The sequence below is a fragment of the Emys orbicularis genome, chromosome 20 (assembly GCF_028017835.1).
Source record: "Emys orbicularis isolate rEmyOrb1 chromosome 20, rEmyOrb1.hap1, whole genome shotgun sequence".
Classification (NCBI taxonomy): domain Eukaryota; kingdom Metazoa; phylum Chordata; order Testudines; family Emydidae; genus Emys; species Emys orbicularis.
In genome coordinates, this window is record NC_088702.1 from 17,220,354 (window position 1) to 17,237,904 (window position 17,551).

The 17,551-nt window shown below is 48.5% G+C and overlaps 1 pseudogene; it reads left to right on the top strand.

Moving 5' to 3' along the window:
* The first annotated feature begins 12,776 nt into the window (after positions 1 to 12,776).
* On the top strand, positions 12,777 to 17,347 carry LOC135892204 (membrane-spanning 4-domains subfamily A member 4A-like; annotated as a pseudogene).
* Positions 17,348 to 17,551: the final 204 nt, after the last annotated feature.

The window sequence follows — 17,551 nt, forward strand, 5'->3', positions numbered from 1 at the left end:
TTCCCCCTGATCATCCTCACACCCATCTTCTGCACCTGTTCCAGTTTGAACTGATCTTTCCTGAGCAGGGGTAACCAGAATTGGACACAGTATTCCAGATGAAGTCTTCCCAATGCCTTATACAATGGCGCTAATACTTCCCAGGTTTATGTGCATGACCCATCAGCATCAGTATTAGTAATGGAATGTCAAGTCGGAGATGGTATTATCTCAATGTATGGCATTTATGAGCTCATTCCTGGTATTGGGTCCAGTTCAGAGGACCACACTTGAAAAAGAGATGCTGACAACTTGAAAAGGTTCAGAAAAGAGCTACAAGAGAAGAGATGGGCGGGAAATACTTCCTGCCCTGCAAAACTTCTCAAGATTTAAAAAAATTTCCCATACCACATTGAGAAAAAACCAAGACCTTTAAAAGTGTTTCATGGAGAGAAAGCTTCTCCCTAGAATACCCAGTAGCCTGGGGGTTAAGACACTTGCCTGCAAAATAGATGACCCCCGTTCAAGTCTCCGCTCTGTCGTTCTCCAGCATCCTAGGTGACTGCCCTCCCCACCAGGCTCTTGGCTATTCTGGGGCGGATCTTTTTCTGGTTTTGGCCAGAAATTCCATCCTGGACCTGAGAAAACTATCTCAACAAAAAATGTGTTGTTACTTGTTCATTCCCATGAAAAGTTTTGGTTTTGGCCAGTCGGCATTTTCTGAAGAAAACCTGTTTTGTCATAAAATCCCTGACCAGTTCTGCACGAGAATGATCCACAGTCAGGAAATCCCACCCTAGAGCGAGAGACTAAAGGAGCAGTATCTATCTCACTTATCCAACAAAGGCTAAGAGGTGACTTAATCATGGTTTGTAAGGACCTCCTCTAGAAGGAGGAGATTTTTGACCAGAGAGGGCTCTTTGATCCGGTAGAAAAAGGCAGAATGAGATTCAGGGGTTGAAACAAGACAAATTTAGGCTAGAAATAAGGCACACATTTTAACAGTGAGCAGAATTAACTGTTGGAACAGCTGACCTAGGGATGGGACAGACTGTCCTTTACTTGCAGTCTTTGGGTCAAGACTGGAAGTCTTTTTAAAAGCTATGCTATCGCTCTAACAAGAAGTTATGGGACTGATGGAAAAATTACTGGGTAAGATTCTCTGGCGAGTTCTAGCCAGATCAGACTAGATAATGGCCCTAGAATCTATGAATCATGCTTATTTGTACACATGCTTATGCACACAGAGTGTATCTATTTTACAAGCATACACCCATTGTGCTTTTACACACATGGCCCATCAAGCTTATGTGTACGGCACATAACTTTTAGATGCATGAGCATACGATGTATCTGTGCAGCACTTAACGTTTATCCAGTGGTTCATAAAAGTTCAGTTACGATGAAAAATGGCGAAAAATTATCAGAAATCCAGCCCCCTCCCCAATTTATTTGTTACCACAAATCTATTCAAGATAAACCTCACTAGTAAATCTTGCATGGATAGACAACTTGTTTAAAAGATTTGTCAACAAAGAAAGATTCCAAGGACAGCTTTTAGCAAGAGTACAATTTCAAAGGCTTTTGATTAGAAATACACTGTACGTAGAGAAACCAAACAAAAGCGTTACAGAAAATTCAAACTACACTAAAAGAACTTTATGTTTCCACAATCAAACCCTCAAAAAGTTAGGAAATGCCAGTATTAAGGTTGCCTATGTAATCTTAATTCAGTCCCCTTGTGCACATGCATTAGGATCTTTAATTCCATGATCACCACAATTTGTACCCGGTCTTTCAATGCCCAGATTGGACCTGCTCAGGGATGAATCAGGGTTGTGTAGTGATAGAGGCTGTTGTCTGTAGGACCCCTGGCCTCATTGATGGCAGAAGTTGGAAGGTGTGCACTATTTGAAGGGTGTGTTTAGGCCTACCCAAAACTAAAGGCCCTCCCCCTCGACCACTATGTCCAGGCTCCAATTAATTACGGGGGATTGGAAGATTTATAGAGCATGAGGCAGGGGACTGAAGGAAAAGAACAGAGGGTCTTGTGGTGTGAATGCTGCCCCAGAGAACTGGATTCTATCCCTGCCTCTGCCTATGTGATGTAAGCCACTTAACCCGTCGTTCTCCTAGGGGGTCACTAACTCCGGGTTTCTCATTTTCTGGGTGTCTGATTTGAGACCTTGGGTCTGATTTGCAGAGGTGCTGCACACTCCCAACCGTGACTGAGGTCAAGGGCAGCTGGGCTTTGACCGTAGACAGAGCTATGGAAATGCTAAGTACTCTGGAAAACCATCTCAAATTGGGCATCCAGAATTAGTAGACACTTTAGTAGACACTGGGGGCGAGGGAGGAGGGGTGGCTGGGGAGCAAGATGGCACCAGTGCTAAGAGGGCATCTGGTCACAAGGGTTGGATGTGGGGTTACACCACCTATTCAGGGAACTGGGATCGTCTGCCTCCCAAACTGGACCAAACTGGTGCAGAGTCCTGGGGGTGGGAGGGGAAGCAGTGCCAGAATCTTTGCCTCCCCTTCCTGGGGCGAGCTGGGTAGACAGAGCCAGCTCAGGGGCGTGGGGAGAAGCAGAGCGGTCTAGGCGGCCAAGAGAGTCCCAGGAGGACGTACAGAGGGACTCTGTTACAAGGAGGCAGCCAGGGCATCCGTCCCAGCTCATGCCCGGACGTGTTTTCTCTTCTAGCCACGCTTCTAACATCGTGTGAGCTGACCTGGAAGCTCCGTTGGTCCCTGCACATTAGACGGCGCCAGCGTGGGTTTGGCCCAGGAATTCCCACTACACAGAGTGCTGGAGGCAGGTGGGACTCACCGGGCCATGTGTGTGGCTGAAACCCTGGGCTGATGTTTACAGAGCTGTGTGAAGGAATTGGGTGCACCACGTTCCCAGTGATGTAGTGGCTGTTATATAGGTGTGCATCCCTGCCTGCCCTGCCCATTTGTTTATGAGTATGTGCCCTCTCTAGAGACTAGCCCAAAAAGATAAATAAAAGCTCCAAGTTTAGGGAGAACTGGTGGTAATTCTCTTTGTGCTCAAGTGACAGAGGCCTATTTTTGGAGCTGAAGATCCCAAGTTCTGCTTCCCATGCTTGGCTAACAGCCGGCATCTCTGGTGTCTGTCTGCAGTCAGCCCTGGTTCAGTAAAAGTAGTCCATCACAGAAGGTGTAGTTCATCACATGACAGGTAGCTAGAGAGAGGAGGATAGAACAGGCGAATCAGGAGATCTGGGTTCTTTTTATGGTTCTGCTTCGACTGACTGTGACTTGTAGAAATTGCTTAACATCTGTGCCCCAGGGACTGACTACAGAGAATATTTCAGTGATCTACTTTGTCTTTTGAAGTAAAGTACCTGCTGAAGAAAAGCATTATATATCTTTTTCATCAAGCCATACATTGTACAAATACGTTTATAGTTATAAACTGACAACTGCTCTAAATATCAGATATTAAAGCAATACCCTAATTAACTCTTTCTGATCCTTTCATCATCAAATATTGAAGTGCCAAACATTAATTAAACAACAGAACACCCTTGTGAAGTAATTAATTATTATTAACCTCATTTTGGTGGAGTGAGTGTAAGTGGTGTAAGGGAAGTCAGTGACAGAGGTGGGAACTGAATTCAAGTTTTGACTTTCACACCCCTGCTCTAGCTACTAAAAAACACTGATAGGGTCTTAAGACATTTTGTGTTACTGACTACAGGTTAACGGATCTTACTTTTAAAAATAAAACTGCTCCATGGATGTGATATCTCAAACTTTACTTAGCACATACTACGTAGATATGTAATACTACTATGTACAAAAGGGCTTAGTTACCTTAAGTTCCTTTGGCCCTTTGTCATTCACTCTAATTCCCTTAGTGTGGTATGCTACATGAAATGCTGTAGCAAGAGTGTCTCTCTTTTGGCTTTTTAAAACATACAATTAAGCACTGGTCTCTGCTGCTGTGGGTCTTAATTTGTATCTGATGTGATTTCTACATTCTTGCCAGAAAGCACCACATATGAGATTGCCAAACATGATGGGTGTGATCAAAGACATGAGCCCAGCTAAACATTAGTGCCCTGCCTTAGCTGTTCTGAAAGCCAGAGGTGCATGGTTCTGCAGTGATTACAAGGAAACTGTTGAAGTAGAAATTATTGCCATGGAGCTGCTGTCCCAGAGGTTTCAGGAGTGTTCCAGAACTTGGATGGTGAAGGAGATGGATTGTCATGGCTGGATTCTTAGGAGGGGTTTTTCCTCAAAGGGTTCAGTTGTCTGGTGTGTTGGGAGCTGTTATTTCCACAAGTGCTTGGCCTAATTTGTGCCCACAGCTTCTGCAAGCAGTGGCTGGTAAAGAGCCTTATCTGCCAGAACCGAGGTCATGTAATAGATGATTCTGCTTCTTTCTGTGCAGGAAAGTAAGTACAGATGTTCATTTAGTCTAGTCACAAAAAACGGTGTGGAGCAGACAGGTATTCTCTCCATTTTAAAGATGGATAAACTGCGGCACAGTGAGAATTAATACTGATAAATAGCCTATTAAATATCAAACATTAAATGTATCACCTTTTTATTTCTATGCAACACTTTTTATTTATCTCATGTAATAGAACTGTCATATTCACATGTACATTAATATCAATGATATAATGCTTCCCTCTCTTAGTTTCTCCAAGTCTTTCTCCCAGTATCCTCGTTTATTATTTATTTATACTCTTTGAAAAGAACACAGAAAACAAGAAAAAACTTGTCTATTTTATTTATCTATCACAACTTAATATTTGTCAAAAAAGAACATGAAATCCCTGCTAGCACAGTATGAACTGTCATACAGAGCTAGTAATTTCACAGGCTGTTAGTACTGCTTCCTCTCTCTAGTTTTTAAATTCTTTTTTCTGACTCTACATTGTTTTTAGTTTCTAATTTTATTTTCACTTTTTTGTCACTTTTGCAGAGATATGCACATGACCCCTGAAAGCACATATTTGTTGTAGTTGTGTGCTTTTTCAGATAGCCAAGTCATGTGTAACTCACAGAGTGATTTTGTGTGGTAACATGCTGAAAAACTTAACACATTTTAATTCAGCAACAAACTAAACAGAATGACTGATGGCTGTGGAGGTGGGAAGATGGCAGAATGCAACTCATTCATCAGAATAGCTCGATATTCATAGATTATAAACAAATGTTCTCTATTACTAACTGCTGTTGGCAAGAGATTTGTGTATCTGGCAATGTGGGCATCATGGCAAATTTTAGTAAAAGTCATAGAAAGGTCATAGTTATGTTAAAAATAACCAAATTTGGTTGTATCCAAATTAACTCCTTTAACTTTATAACAATAGTATTCATCAGATACCTTCTCCCTACCAAAGCACTCACCATACAGTACAACTGTATTGTTCAGTTACATTACATATTTATGTATGCACACGTGTGTGTGTGTGTGTGTGTGTGTGTGTGTGTGTGTAAATAAAATTAAAGCCTTTCCGAAAAATAGAAATGTAATTTCTAAGATATAAACAATTTTGATTGAAAAAGATGTTGAGAAGATAACAATCCAGAAGAAAAGATGGGAGAAGGATTTGGAGAAAGAAATTGATCTGCACGAGTGGGTATATGTGTGGGAAAGGGGATATACATCTTCAATTTGTGTAGCTCATAAATAAAATTTATATAAATTTAGTGTGTAAATGACATTAGACTTCAGTTCAGATCCATCATATTGTTGCTGCTAGAGAAAAGCTCTGTTAGAGAGATTGTGGGGGAAATGGGAACATACTTGCACATGTGGTAGTTGTGTCCAGGAATTAGAAAGTTTTGAGAGGAAATTATTAAAGAGATCCATCTTATGACAAAATGCTGGCTTCTTAGAGATCCCCTGACCCCCTTACTTAATGCTCCAGTAAAGGATCTGTATTTTAAACAGAATGACAAAGTATTTTCTTCTTATTGCTAGCAGCTAGACTTTGTATTGCACATTACTGGAGAAATGTGACTCCTCCTCCTATGGAATTGTATTATATAAATAGGGTGTGTTATATAAGAAAGTAAAATGTGGGCTGTCCGTGTAGAGGAAAAGCTTTCACACCAAGTACTTACACAAGCGAAACTTCAGAAAGAGGATTGGTTTTTAGAAATTTGGTCATCCTTTTTAACACACTCAGAGGAGGAGAACTCAGTCAGCAAACCAGAATCTTTAGCCAGGTTCTCTGAATATTAATCTGATCCCAAATAAGTAATAAATAATGTATTAGTATGATTACAACCAATAATGTAACTTTGCCTTAATACAAAAAATTCAAAAATACAAATACATTAAAAGAACCAAAATACTGACAGTTTTTCCAGCACTTATGGAATAAACTTGTCTCCAGTGATTTCAGGAAGACCAGGATGAAATGGTTAGGTCAGATCACCAGTGGTATAAGAACAGTAAGAAAAATTGTATGTGCAGTGCTAAAAGTGGTGAGCTCTGGACTCTTTCCTTTTCCTAGAAACACTTCTTGGTACAGTAAATCCTCACTTAAAGTTGTCCCGGTTAACATTGCTGATCAATTAGGGAACATGCTTGTTTAAAGTTATGCAATGCTCCTTTTAACGTCGTTTGGCAGCTGCCTGCTTTGTCCACTGCTTGCAGGAAGAGCAGCACGTTGCAGCTAGCTGGTGGGGGCTTGGAACCGGGGTGGACCAGCAGCCCACCTATCAGCTCCCTACTCCCCTAAGGTCCCTGTGCTGCAGCCGCCCAGCAGGCTATCAGTTGCAGACTATCAATTGCCAGCAGTTCAGCTGTCCCTTCCCCCACTGCCATGTGCTGCTCCTGCCCTATGCCTTGAGCTGCTCCCAGAGACTCCTGCTTGCTGTGCGGGAAGGGGGGCTAATGTCAGGGTGTCCCCCTCCCCCCTGCTGCTGCACCCCACTTACCCCTTCTCCATATAGAGCAGGGAGGGGACACCGGCAGAGAGAGACAGAGAGTGCTTGGGGCTGCAGCTGCTGTCTCAACTTCCTGATCCACTTAAAAAGACAGTGCACTTAAGAGTGGGTCAGCTTACTTAAAGGGGCAGTGTGCCCCTCTCTCTCTCTCCCACAAACAAGGTGTGTGTCTGTCTCTGTCTGCTGTGCTGTCTCCCCTCCCTCCTGTTCGTGCTGCCTTGTGTGAGAGGCTACATTAACAACAATGTGTTAACCCTTGAGGGCTCAGCCGAGGGCTAGTTCATCATTTAGCAGCAAGGCATTCCCTGGGAAATATCCCTCCCTCTTCCACCCTCTAACTTCACCACCTCAACCAAGTTTCACAATCATCATAGCTGTGAACAGTATTAAATTGTTTGTTTAAAACGTATACTGTGTGTATATCTATGTAATATATAGTTTTGTCTGGTGAAAAAAATTTCCCTGGAACCTAACCCCCCCTATTTACATTAATTCTTATGGGGAAATTGGATTCGCTTAACATCGTTTAGCTTAAAGTCGCATTTTTCAGGAACATATCTACAATGTTAAGCGAGGAGTTCCTGTACACTTTGCGCCTAGAAAGTGATGGCCATTCATATGTAAGCATTTGTTAACAGTTCTTGCATCATGGCATCTGAGATTATTTCTTGGCATCTGTTAACTTTTAGTACCTTCTTGGATATGTAGAAAAATAGAAGCAATAAAAAATTCTATTTGGACAATTCCTAGTGTAAGCAGAGTCAGGATGAGCTCTACCCTGACATCTGGTGGTGAATTGTGGCGAGTGTGGAAAAGAACTCCAGGGGCTGATCTTGTTTGCATAGGCACACCCACCCGCCTGGCATGAAACAACAGCAACTGAAAGTGATTACTTTGGCTGGTGTGGGATCCCCAGTTTCTCTGTTATTGGGGCAGGAAGAATAACGTTTTGTTACCCTGATTCTGTGAATCAAGGCCAGTGGAACTGTTGTATGACAGAAGGACTGAGTGAGTCCTTCACCATTACCTAAGTAGCACTTGCTTGACAAGGGGTATGGGTTACAAAACCCAGTGAATTGAGAAAGGATGGTATTTATATTTGATGGCATGGGCTGCCTCTGATGGCTTGAAACACCAATTGCGCCTTTCCTCTCTCCAGTGTTGACTATCAGAGCTAATTTTGATTCTATTAGGAGTCTAGTTACAGACTGCTGAGCTGAATTTGCCTTGGGCCAGCAGTGGGGCTCCCCTACTCTGAGCTGAATACTATACTAAGAGCTGAAATCACAAAAGAGTTAAAGTCATTAAGTGCTGTGTTAACCAGTGGGGGAGCCTGAAGCTATATTGCTAAGCAGCTGGCAGAACAATTTGTGGGGACAACTGGAGGAGCAGCGAGTGGTGCGGAGCCTTGCGGGGACGGCTGGAGCGGCTCACAGGTCGGTGAGCAGAGCAGCTCGTAGAGAGGAGCGGTTTGTGGGATGGCAGGAAGTGGACTGGCTTGTGGTGAAGGCTGCGGCAGAACCCCACGGAGAGATAGATAGCCGGCCGGCCTTGGATCATGTGAGGTGCCCCTTAACACCCTGTGTGCCCCCCTTTTACTCTGGGGCTGCACTGACCAGGGACAGAGACTTTGGGGGTTGTTGGACTTTGGGGACTCTGGGTGATTTTGGGGTTGCTGGATTCAAGAACCAAAGGGAAAGGACACAGCCCAATTTGCTGGGGTGGGTTTTTTGCTCATGGTTTGTGTTAGGAATCCTGTTTGTGGTGTTTTCCCAATTTAATGCTGATGTCGTTTACCTCATGTTATTAAACATTTTCTGCTACACTCAGACTCCGTGCTTGCGAGAGGGGAAGTATTGCCTCTTAGAGGCACCCAGGGGGTGGTATGTAATTGTCCCAGGTTACTGGGTGGGGGCTTGAGCCGGTTTTGCATTGCGTTATTGAAACGGAACCCCTAGATACAGAAACTGGTCCTTGTTGCTGCCAACTTAGATGGGCAGAAGGGTTACACTAGCAAGGCAGCAACAAAATGGAGGATTGTGAACAATCCGGACAAGAAGGGCAATAAAGAAAGCAGACAAATAAATGCAACTGTGATGGGGTGTTCACCCCACACTTTCCTTGAAAGGGTTAATGCAGACTGAGAAGCGGGCTAATTAACCCAATAGGCCACAGTGGAGAGGAATCAGGTGACTAAGCAATCCACTGATTGAATGAGGAAGCCAGATGAGGAGGGGATTATAAAGGCTGGAAATTGGCAGCAAAGGAGGGGAAAGTCTGTAGTCACTCCCTGGGAGAAGGGAGGTGTGTTTGGGCTGGCAAACCCAGTGAGAGGAGAAGCCAGGACAGGGCTCAGGGAAAGGCAGTAAGGCCTAGAAGGGAACAGGCTTTGATTGCTGGCTAGAGAGTCCCTGAGCCAGAACCAGTGTAGCGGGCTGGCCCGTGTTTCCTTGCCAGCCATTGACGGAGTGGCACTCCAAGCAGCGGCGGCTCCGGGCACCAGCACTCCAAGCGCGTGGCTGCCGGTCGCCGTGGGGGTAGCAGTCAGGCTGCCTTCGGCGGCATGCCTGCGGGAGGTCCGCCGGTCCTGCGGATTTGGCGGCAATTGGGCGGCGGGTACGCCGAAGCTGTGGGACCGGCGGACCTCCCGCAGGCATGCCTCCGAAAGCAGCCTGCCTGCTGTGCTTGGGGCGGCAAAAAAGTTACAGCCGCCCCTGACTACAAGGCAGTGAATGGGAAGACTGCTTAGGACTGCTGAAGGAAGTCTTTGGTACCCCAGGAGAGGAAAACAAGAAGACTGACTGGCATAAAGAGGCAGCAACAGCTCCTACTGTGATAGAGGGGATGCAGACTCAAAGAGAGGTGGAGAGACAGTGGGCAACTGCAGAAAGAGGTGATGCTCTTGCAAGCTCTTCTCCAGAACCTCCAAGAGGAGGTGCCATCTTAGCGGTGTGTGGAGCCCCTCATCACAGCATCTTTTATTTATTTAAAGAAATAGTATTCTTCTTCAAGTGCTTGTTCATGTCCATTCCAATCAGGTGTGTGCGCGCCGCGTGCACGCCAGCCAGAAGATTTTCCCCTTAACAGCGTCCGTAGGGTCGGCCTGGTTGCCCCCTGGAGTTGCGCCTTCCTGGCGCCCAATATGCAGCCCTGCTGATCCGCCACCCCCTCAGTTCCTTCTTACCGCCAGTGACGGCTAGCTGGAACAACTGTTGCTCTTGCATTGCAAGTGTTTTTGGCAGTGTCCACTTCAGTTTCCATAGTTTAAATAGTTAATTATTAGTCATAGTTGTGGTAGTTGTTAAGAGTTTTTGGGGTTCCCCCCCCAAACAACGTTTTCCCTGGTTCTGGGGTATGCCCCAGTCCCTAGGTTTCAAACTCTGCGAGGACTGTGGCAAGTTTATGCCCAAGAGTGACCCGCACTCTTCCTGTCTACGGTGCCTTGGGGAGAGCCACCAGAAGGACAAGTGCAGAATCTGCAAGGGATTTCACCCTAGGACCCTTAAAGACATCAAAGGCTGAAAAGCCTGCTAATGGAAGCGGCACTCCAAGTGCAATCCGACTCGGGGTTGGCAGAATCCACGCCGAGCACTTCCTCGTCGGTCCACAGTGCTCCGGTGCTGTCGATGCACTAGCCGGTGCCGAAGAAGGACGCTAAGGACTCACGGCACTGCCACGGCTCCGCCCAAAAGAAACCTTCTTCTGTCTGGCACCGTTCTCAGTCCCCGGTGTCACAGAAGAAGAAAAGGCTGCATAGGGGCCGCTCTCCCCCTCCAAATACCAAGGGACCTGCAGCATCAAAGCACATTAAGAGCCAGGCCACCTCGTCTCTCCCACCTTCCAGGGTCTCGTTGACTCCTGCCCCATCTCGGGTACAGTTGAGTCTGAACCCCTCAACGGTACCCGGACTGCCAAGGGGATCACCTCCGGCTCCCCTCAACGCCAGAGGCATTTGAGGCAGCCTAGGACCTTATACATCTCACGGTGCCTTCCTCCCTGCAGAGGAGAGACAAGTCACCAGTGACTGCGGCCCCAGTTCCAATCAAGGGGCAAACCAGCGATGATAGGGCGCCAATCACCATCTTCGGCGCACCTCTCCCCGGCATGGCCCACCCACGCTGGGGAGCTGCACTGCTCTCCGGCGGCCCAGAGTACTACTCCTCCGTGGTCCTCCTACTTGGAGACCTCGGAGTCGGAATCCTACTGCTCCGATAGGACCAGAAGCAGGAGGTCCAGATCCCGCCACAACCAGCCCTACCCTGCACCGTGGCCTCCATAGTGTCAACCTTCGATGCAGTGGCCCTTTTGAGTGAGCAGGGCCCGCTGCCAGACCTCTCCTCCTCATCCTTCCCTGATGAAGCTGTGGCGGGGACGTCGATGGCCCCAGCTTTGGAGAATAACAGGGTCCTCCAACAGCTCTTATGTTGCATTGCCCAGAACTTGGGCATACAGGCAGAGGAGGTGGTGGAGGAATCCGACCCAGTTGTTGACATCCTTGCGCCCTCTGGACCCTCTCATATCACCTTGCCCTTAATAAAGATGATTACAGAGACAACGAAAACCCTATGGCAGACCCCTGCATCTCTGGCCCCTACGGCCAAGAGGAATGAGAGGTGGTACTTTGTCCCTTCTAAGGGATATGAACATTTGTACATCCACCTACCCCCCGACTCCCTGGCGGTTGATGCAGCCAATCAGCGAGAGTGCCAAGGCTACCAGGGCCCCTCCCCTAAGAATAGGGATCCAAAAAGACTAGACCTTTTGGGCAGGAAGGTCTATTCCACTGGGGGCACTATAGCTCCGCATTTCAAATCAACAGGCCATTGTGAGCAGATACACACACAGTATGCGCTGCGATTGCCAAGTTTGCGGAGCTCCTGCCGCAGGACTCTCGCACAGAGTTCTCGGCATTAGTGGAGGAGGGAAAGCTGGTCTCCAATGCGTCCCTACAGGCGACATTGGACGCAGCTGATGCAGCCTCACGTCCAATGGCCACGGGGGTTGTAATGAGGAGGAGTTCCTGGTTGCAGGTCTCTGGTCTGCCCCATGAGGTCCAACAAACAATCCAGGACTTCCCCTTCGAGGGTTTGGCCCTCTTCTCCAATAAGACAGATAAAAGACTCTATAGTCTGAAAGACTCAAGGGCCACCTTCAGATCTTTGGGGCTCCATACCCCCGCCAGTCAACATAGGCATTTCTGGCCGCAGCCTCCCTCAAGCTCAGAACCGTGAGGACGCTCCTTGTAGGAGGAATAGGAGTGGTAGAAGAAGGCAGCACCCCTCCTCAGGCCAGGGCTTGGGCCAGCCCAAGCCACCGCCCGGCCCCAGACCAGCCTTTTCAGGGTGTGATCGAGGATGGTACACCAGTGCTGGAACTGGATCCAACCTTACTTACCTTTTCGTCCCAACTATCCCCTTTCTACCGTCCATGGTCCCATATCACTTCAGACCGCTGGGTGCTCCACACAGAAGAAAGGGGATATTCCATCCAATTCTGTGCCCTCCCACTCTTCCACCCCTCTTCCCATCTCTCTTCAGGGACCCCTCTCATGAGCAACTTCTTATACAGGAGGTGCACTCGCTCCTCTCTGTAGGGGCAGTGGAAGAGGTTCCTCGGGAGCAAAGGGGCAAGGGCTTCTACTCCCAGTATTTCCTAATACCGAAAGCCAAGGGTGGGCTCAGGCCCATCCTAGACCTGCAAGAACTCAACAAGTTCATCAAAAAACTCAAGTTCCACATGGTTTCTTTGGCCTCCATTATCCCCTCACTGGATTCAGGAGACTGGATGCCGCCTTCGACTTGAAGGATGCATACTTTCACATAGCAATAATTCCACCCCACAGAAAATACCTCAGGTTTGTGATGAACAACAGCCACTATCAGTTTATTGTCCTCCCATTTGGCCTGTTGGCGGCATCTCGGGTGTTCACCAAGTGCGTGGCAGTCGTGGCGGTGTTCCTGTGTAAGCAGCAGGAACAGGTGTTCCCGTATCTCGATGACTGGCTGATCAAAGGCCACTCCAGATCTCGAGTGGAGGCGCAGGTTGGCCTCATAAGAAGGACGTTTGATGAACTGGGTCTCCCTCTAAACGAGGCCAAATCGACACTCTCCCCTGTACTGAGGTTAGAGTTGATAGGGGCAGTGGTAGACTCGACTCAAGCAAGGGCATACCTCCCAGAAGCCAGGTTTTGGTCACTGGGCGACATAATACGGGGCCTCAGGCAGTTTCCCACCACTACAGCAAGGAATTGCCTGAAACTGTTGGGGCATATGGCCACTTGTACCTACGCAATACAGCATGCCAGACTCAGGCTTCGCCCGCTTCAGTCATGGCTAACGTCAGTATATCGACCAGTTCGAGACGCTTTAGACAGTATCCTAACCCTGCCTTGCCCGATACTAGACTCCCTCCTGTGGTGGCTCAACCAGGCAGGGGGTCCTGTCCTTGGCCACAGGCTGTCATGTGTGGCCTTGGTATAGTGCTGTGGCGCTGAGGATCCCAAAGTGCCTTAGAAATGTGGTTGGGGATGATTGGCTCTGTCATACAGAGAGGGAAACTGAGGCACGGAGCTAGGCGGGTGCCTGAGTGGAGCTTTACAGTGAGTCAGGGTCAGGATGCACAAGACCTGACCCTCTGAGCACCCTCCTCCCCTATGAGTGCTGGAAATAGAAGCCAGGAGTCCTAGCTCCTCTGCTGTAACCCACTAGACCCCCCACTCCCCTCCAGAGCTGGGGATGGAACCCAGGAGTCCTAATTCCCAGCTGTTTTCATTAGGAATATTCCACTTGGGAGCAGGAAGCAATTACATGATTTTAATCCATTACTTCCATACTAAGGTGATGGGAAATATAGACGAAAACAAAGGTAGATGTTATCTAAGTTGATTAGTTAGGTAGAGAGATTTACTAAATGCTTAATTCAGTAGTTTAATTGTATAAGGACTAAATAACTGTAAAAAGAACTTCATAACCCTGTAGTAAGGACTGAGGAACCATCTAGTGACGAATGAATAACCATGTAGTAAGCACAGAGCATCTATGCAATAAGGACTGAGTACTAATGTAGTAAGAACTGAGTAACAATTTAGTTGAGTAAGGAAACAATTTAGAGTGAGTAAGGATATAGTAAGAACTGAGAAACAATGTAGTAAAGACTGGATAGCCATCTAGTAGGGAATGAGTAGCCATGTAGTAAGGACTCAGTAACCATCTGGTAGGGAATGAATAACCATGTAGTAAGCACAGAGCATCTATGCAGTAAGGACTGAGTAGGAAGGACTGAGAAGCCATCTAGTAAAGAATGATTAACCATGTAGTAAGGACTGTAACCAAGTAGTAAGGACTGAATAGCCACATAGTAGGGACTAAGGCCCAGCTTTGCAAAGGTATTTAGGTGGCCAATGTTGCAGAGAGGCGCAAGTAGGACTTACCAAGTCTTACACAGGTTAGGTGCCTGCAGCTCATGGAAGGTCAGTGGGAGTTAGGCACCTAGCTCTGGCACTTTTGTCAAGCCCAAGAGGCACCTACCTGCATTCAGGTGCCTAAATACCTTTGGAAATCTTGTCCTAAGTAGATGTGTAGTCATATAATTATCATCCCTAGCTCTTAGTAGCCTTTGTCATCAGTCAGTCTCAAAGTACTTTACAAATGAGGTATCGTGGGGAAACTGAGTCACGGGGAGGGTAAGGGACTTGCCCATGGTCACCCAGAAGGCCAGTGGCAGAGTTGGGAATAGAACACAAGTCTCCTGAGGCTCTGTCTAGAGGCTTTATCCTCTCGTGAATGACAAGCCAAAATACAGAGACTCTGTGTAGTAGAGACTGTGTCACCATGTGGTAGGGATGGAGTAACCATGTAGTAGGGACTGAGTAACTGTGTAGTAAGTTCCCCAGAATGCAGATCCTGGCCAGTAACATGTTATGCCCCATGGTGTCTCAGCAGATCACACAGATACTCACGGGCATTGTGCAGGTAGTTTTCAGCATCATCTTCACCCTGGCGAATGAGCACCAGCTAATAGCGATACATGTGGGGACCCCCTTTTGGACTGGGATCCTGGTAAGTCCTAGTGGTGGGGACTTCGGGGGATGTGTGAAAAGAAGGAGGACATCGTCTCCAAATCCTCACTGTAGCGTGGTTTAGCCAGCCAGCACCGTGCCCTGAACCCGGCTTCCCGGAGCATGGCCAGTGGTCTTTGGAAGCCCAGCTGGCACAGCCAGGGGTGGCAGAGTGGTGACTGGGGCACTGGCCATGGGGCTTGGAGAGCCCCCTGACCTGCCGCTGACCTGCTGGGTGAGCTCGCATGTCCCTTCAGTGAGTCCTCTGGGTGGCCACTGGCTGTGTGTCTGTGCAGAGCCCCGACCTATCACAGGGGCTTCTTTGGCCCCCATCCCCGCAGCACCTGGACCCCTCCCCCATCTTCAACTGAGTCCCCGTGGGGCATACAGAGCCTCTGGCATGGGGGGAAAGGGAAGAATGCAGAACCCAGAACCCCCTGGCATGGAAGGGAGGGGAAGTGGGGGACACATAAGGACCTTGGCATGGTGGGGAGGGAGCCTCTGGGATGTGTAATGAGCTTGAGAAATGTGTGACCTTCCCCCCCCCCCCCGGTGTATTGATCCTCACCCTGCCTGTGAGGGAGGGAATGCCATTATACCTAATGCATGGAGGGGAAACTAAGGCACCAAGCGAGTGGGGGGCACTGGGATGGTCTCACCTGTTGGGCAAAGAGTGGGCAGCAGCTTTCACCCATTTCTGCTTTTCCCCCACTACATCCTTTCAGGGTTCATTTGTGTGGAAGCTGCCAAGAACCCCAAGATCTCACTGGTAAGGAACAAGGCTTTTGTCCCCTGTTTTTTGAGCTAGTTGGAATATATTGGGGTTCCCCCCCCCAGGGAAAGTTAAATGAAACATGAAAAATTTGGGGGGGAATTCACTGCAAATTCCAAAGGAAAATTTTGACTTTTTCCCCAACATTGAAAATTCTCATTCAAAAACTGCCCAAACGGCTGAAAATTGAAACATTTTACTCAAAAACCGTCACGAAAGGAAGAATTTCCAGGGGGAAATTGCCCAAAATTGAAAAATTTCAGCCCAAAACAGCCACCAAAAAATTCTCCCCCCTCCCAAGTTTTTTCTGACGAAAACAGCAGCCCACCCCAAACAGCTGAAAACGGCCAATTGACTGCCAAAATTTGCCCAAGAAAGAGCAAATTTGTAGCTGGAAGCTGCTAAAAAGTGCAGGGAAAATGAAAAATGTCTACTCAAAATTGCCCCAAAGCCCAAAACGTCGCCACTGAAAACTGCAGCGAATGGCGGAAAGCCACCCGTTTCGGGCTGAAGATTGTAACGAGGAACAGAAGAAGAGCTCTGGAGATCAGGCTGGCTTGCCTCTTTCCCCAGCGGAAGCTGGGACCTCACCCGCCTTGTCTCGCTAGACACTAAAATCTCCACCGACCTGCTGTACCATGGAGGCTGGGCACAGGCCGAGGGCGTCTGGAGGGGTGCAGGATTGAAGGGCGGGAGGGTGGCTGGGGGGATGCAGGGGTGGGAGGTGTGGGGTGTGTGGACGACATAGCTGGGCGTCCTGGCCCCGCGTCTCTGATGCCTCCTCTCCCAGGTGAAGGCCATGCTGGCTATGAATACCCTCAGTGCCATAGTGGCCGGAGTGGGCATCGTCCTCTATTCGCTCTCGCTTATCTTCTACTACCCGCACGGAACCTGCCAGTGGATCGAGGAGTCCAAGTCCTGCGCGCCGACTTCCCGAGTGCCTGCGGTGAGTCCGGCCGCCCCCCGGGCCTGCCCAGCTCTGCCCCGCGAAGCTGGGGGCACTGGTGCTATCTGTGACCCTGCTCATCAGGCCGTGGCCCAGGAGTTGGGCCTGATGCCTTGAACGCCATTAGGGGATGCCATGCTGCAGAGAGGGGGTAGGGGCTCAATGGAGGGCGCCATGCTGAAGGGAGCAGGGTGGGGGCTCAGCAGGGGGCGCCGTGCCGCGGGGAGCGGGAGGCTCAGCAGGGGGCGCCGTGCTGTGGGGAGCGGGAGGCTCAGCAGGGGGCGCTGTGCCGTGGGGAGCGGGAGGATCAGCAGGGGGCGCCATGCTGCGGGGAGCGGGAGGATCAGTAGGGGGTGCTGTGTGTATTGTCAGTCAGTCCCTTGTGGATCTCCCCTGGCCAGGATACCATGTCTGGGGTGGCCACGATTCTCCTGGTCTTCACCATCCTGGAGTTCTGCATCTCCATCTCCAGTGCTGCTTTCGGGTGCAAAACACTCTGTCGGGACAGCTACAGCGACATGGTGACAGCCTCTGTGCGAGGGGCTGGGGGGCTGGGAGCCAGGACTCCTGGGTTCTATCCCAGGCTCAGAGAAGGGAGCGGAGTCTAGAGGTTAAAGCCAGGGGTGAGGACTCCTGGGTTCTATCCCTGAGTATGTGAAAAATTTGTCATAGAATCTCAGGATTGGAAGAGACCTCAAGAGGTCATCTAGTCCAACCCCCTGCTCAACCCCAACTAAATCATCCCAGCCAGGGCCTTGTCAAGCCTGACCTTAAAAACCTCTAAGGAAGGAGATTCCACCACCTCCCTCGGGAACCCATTCCAGTGCTTCACCCCCCTCTAGTGAAAAAGTTTTTCCTAATA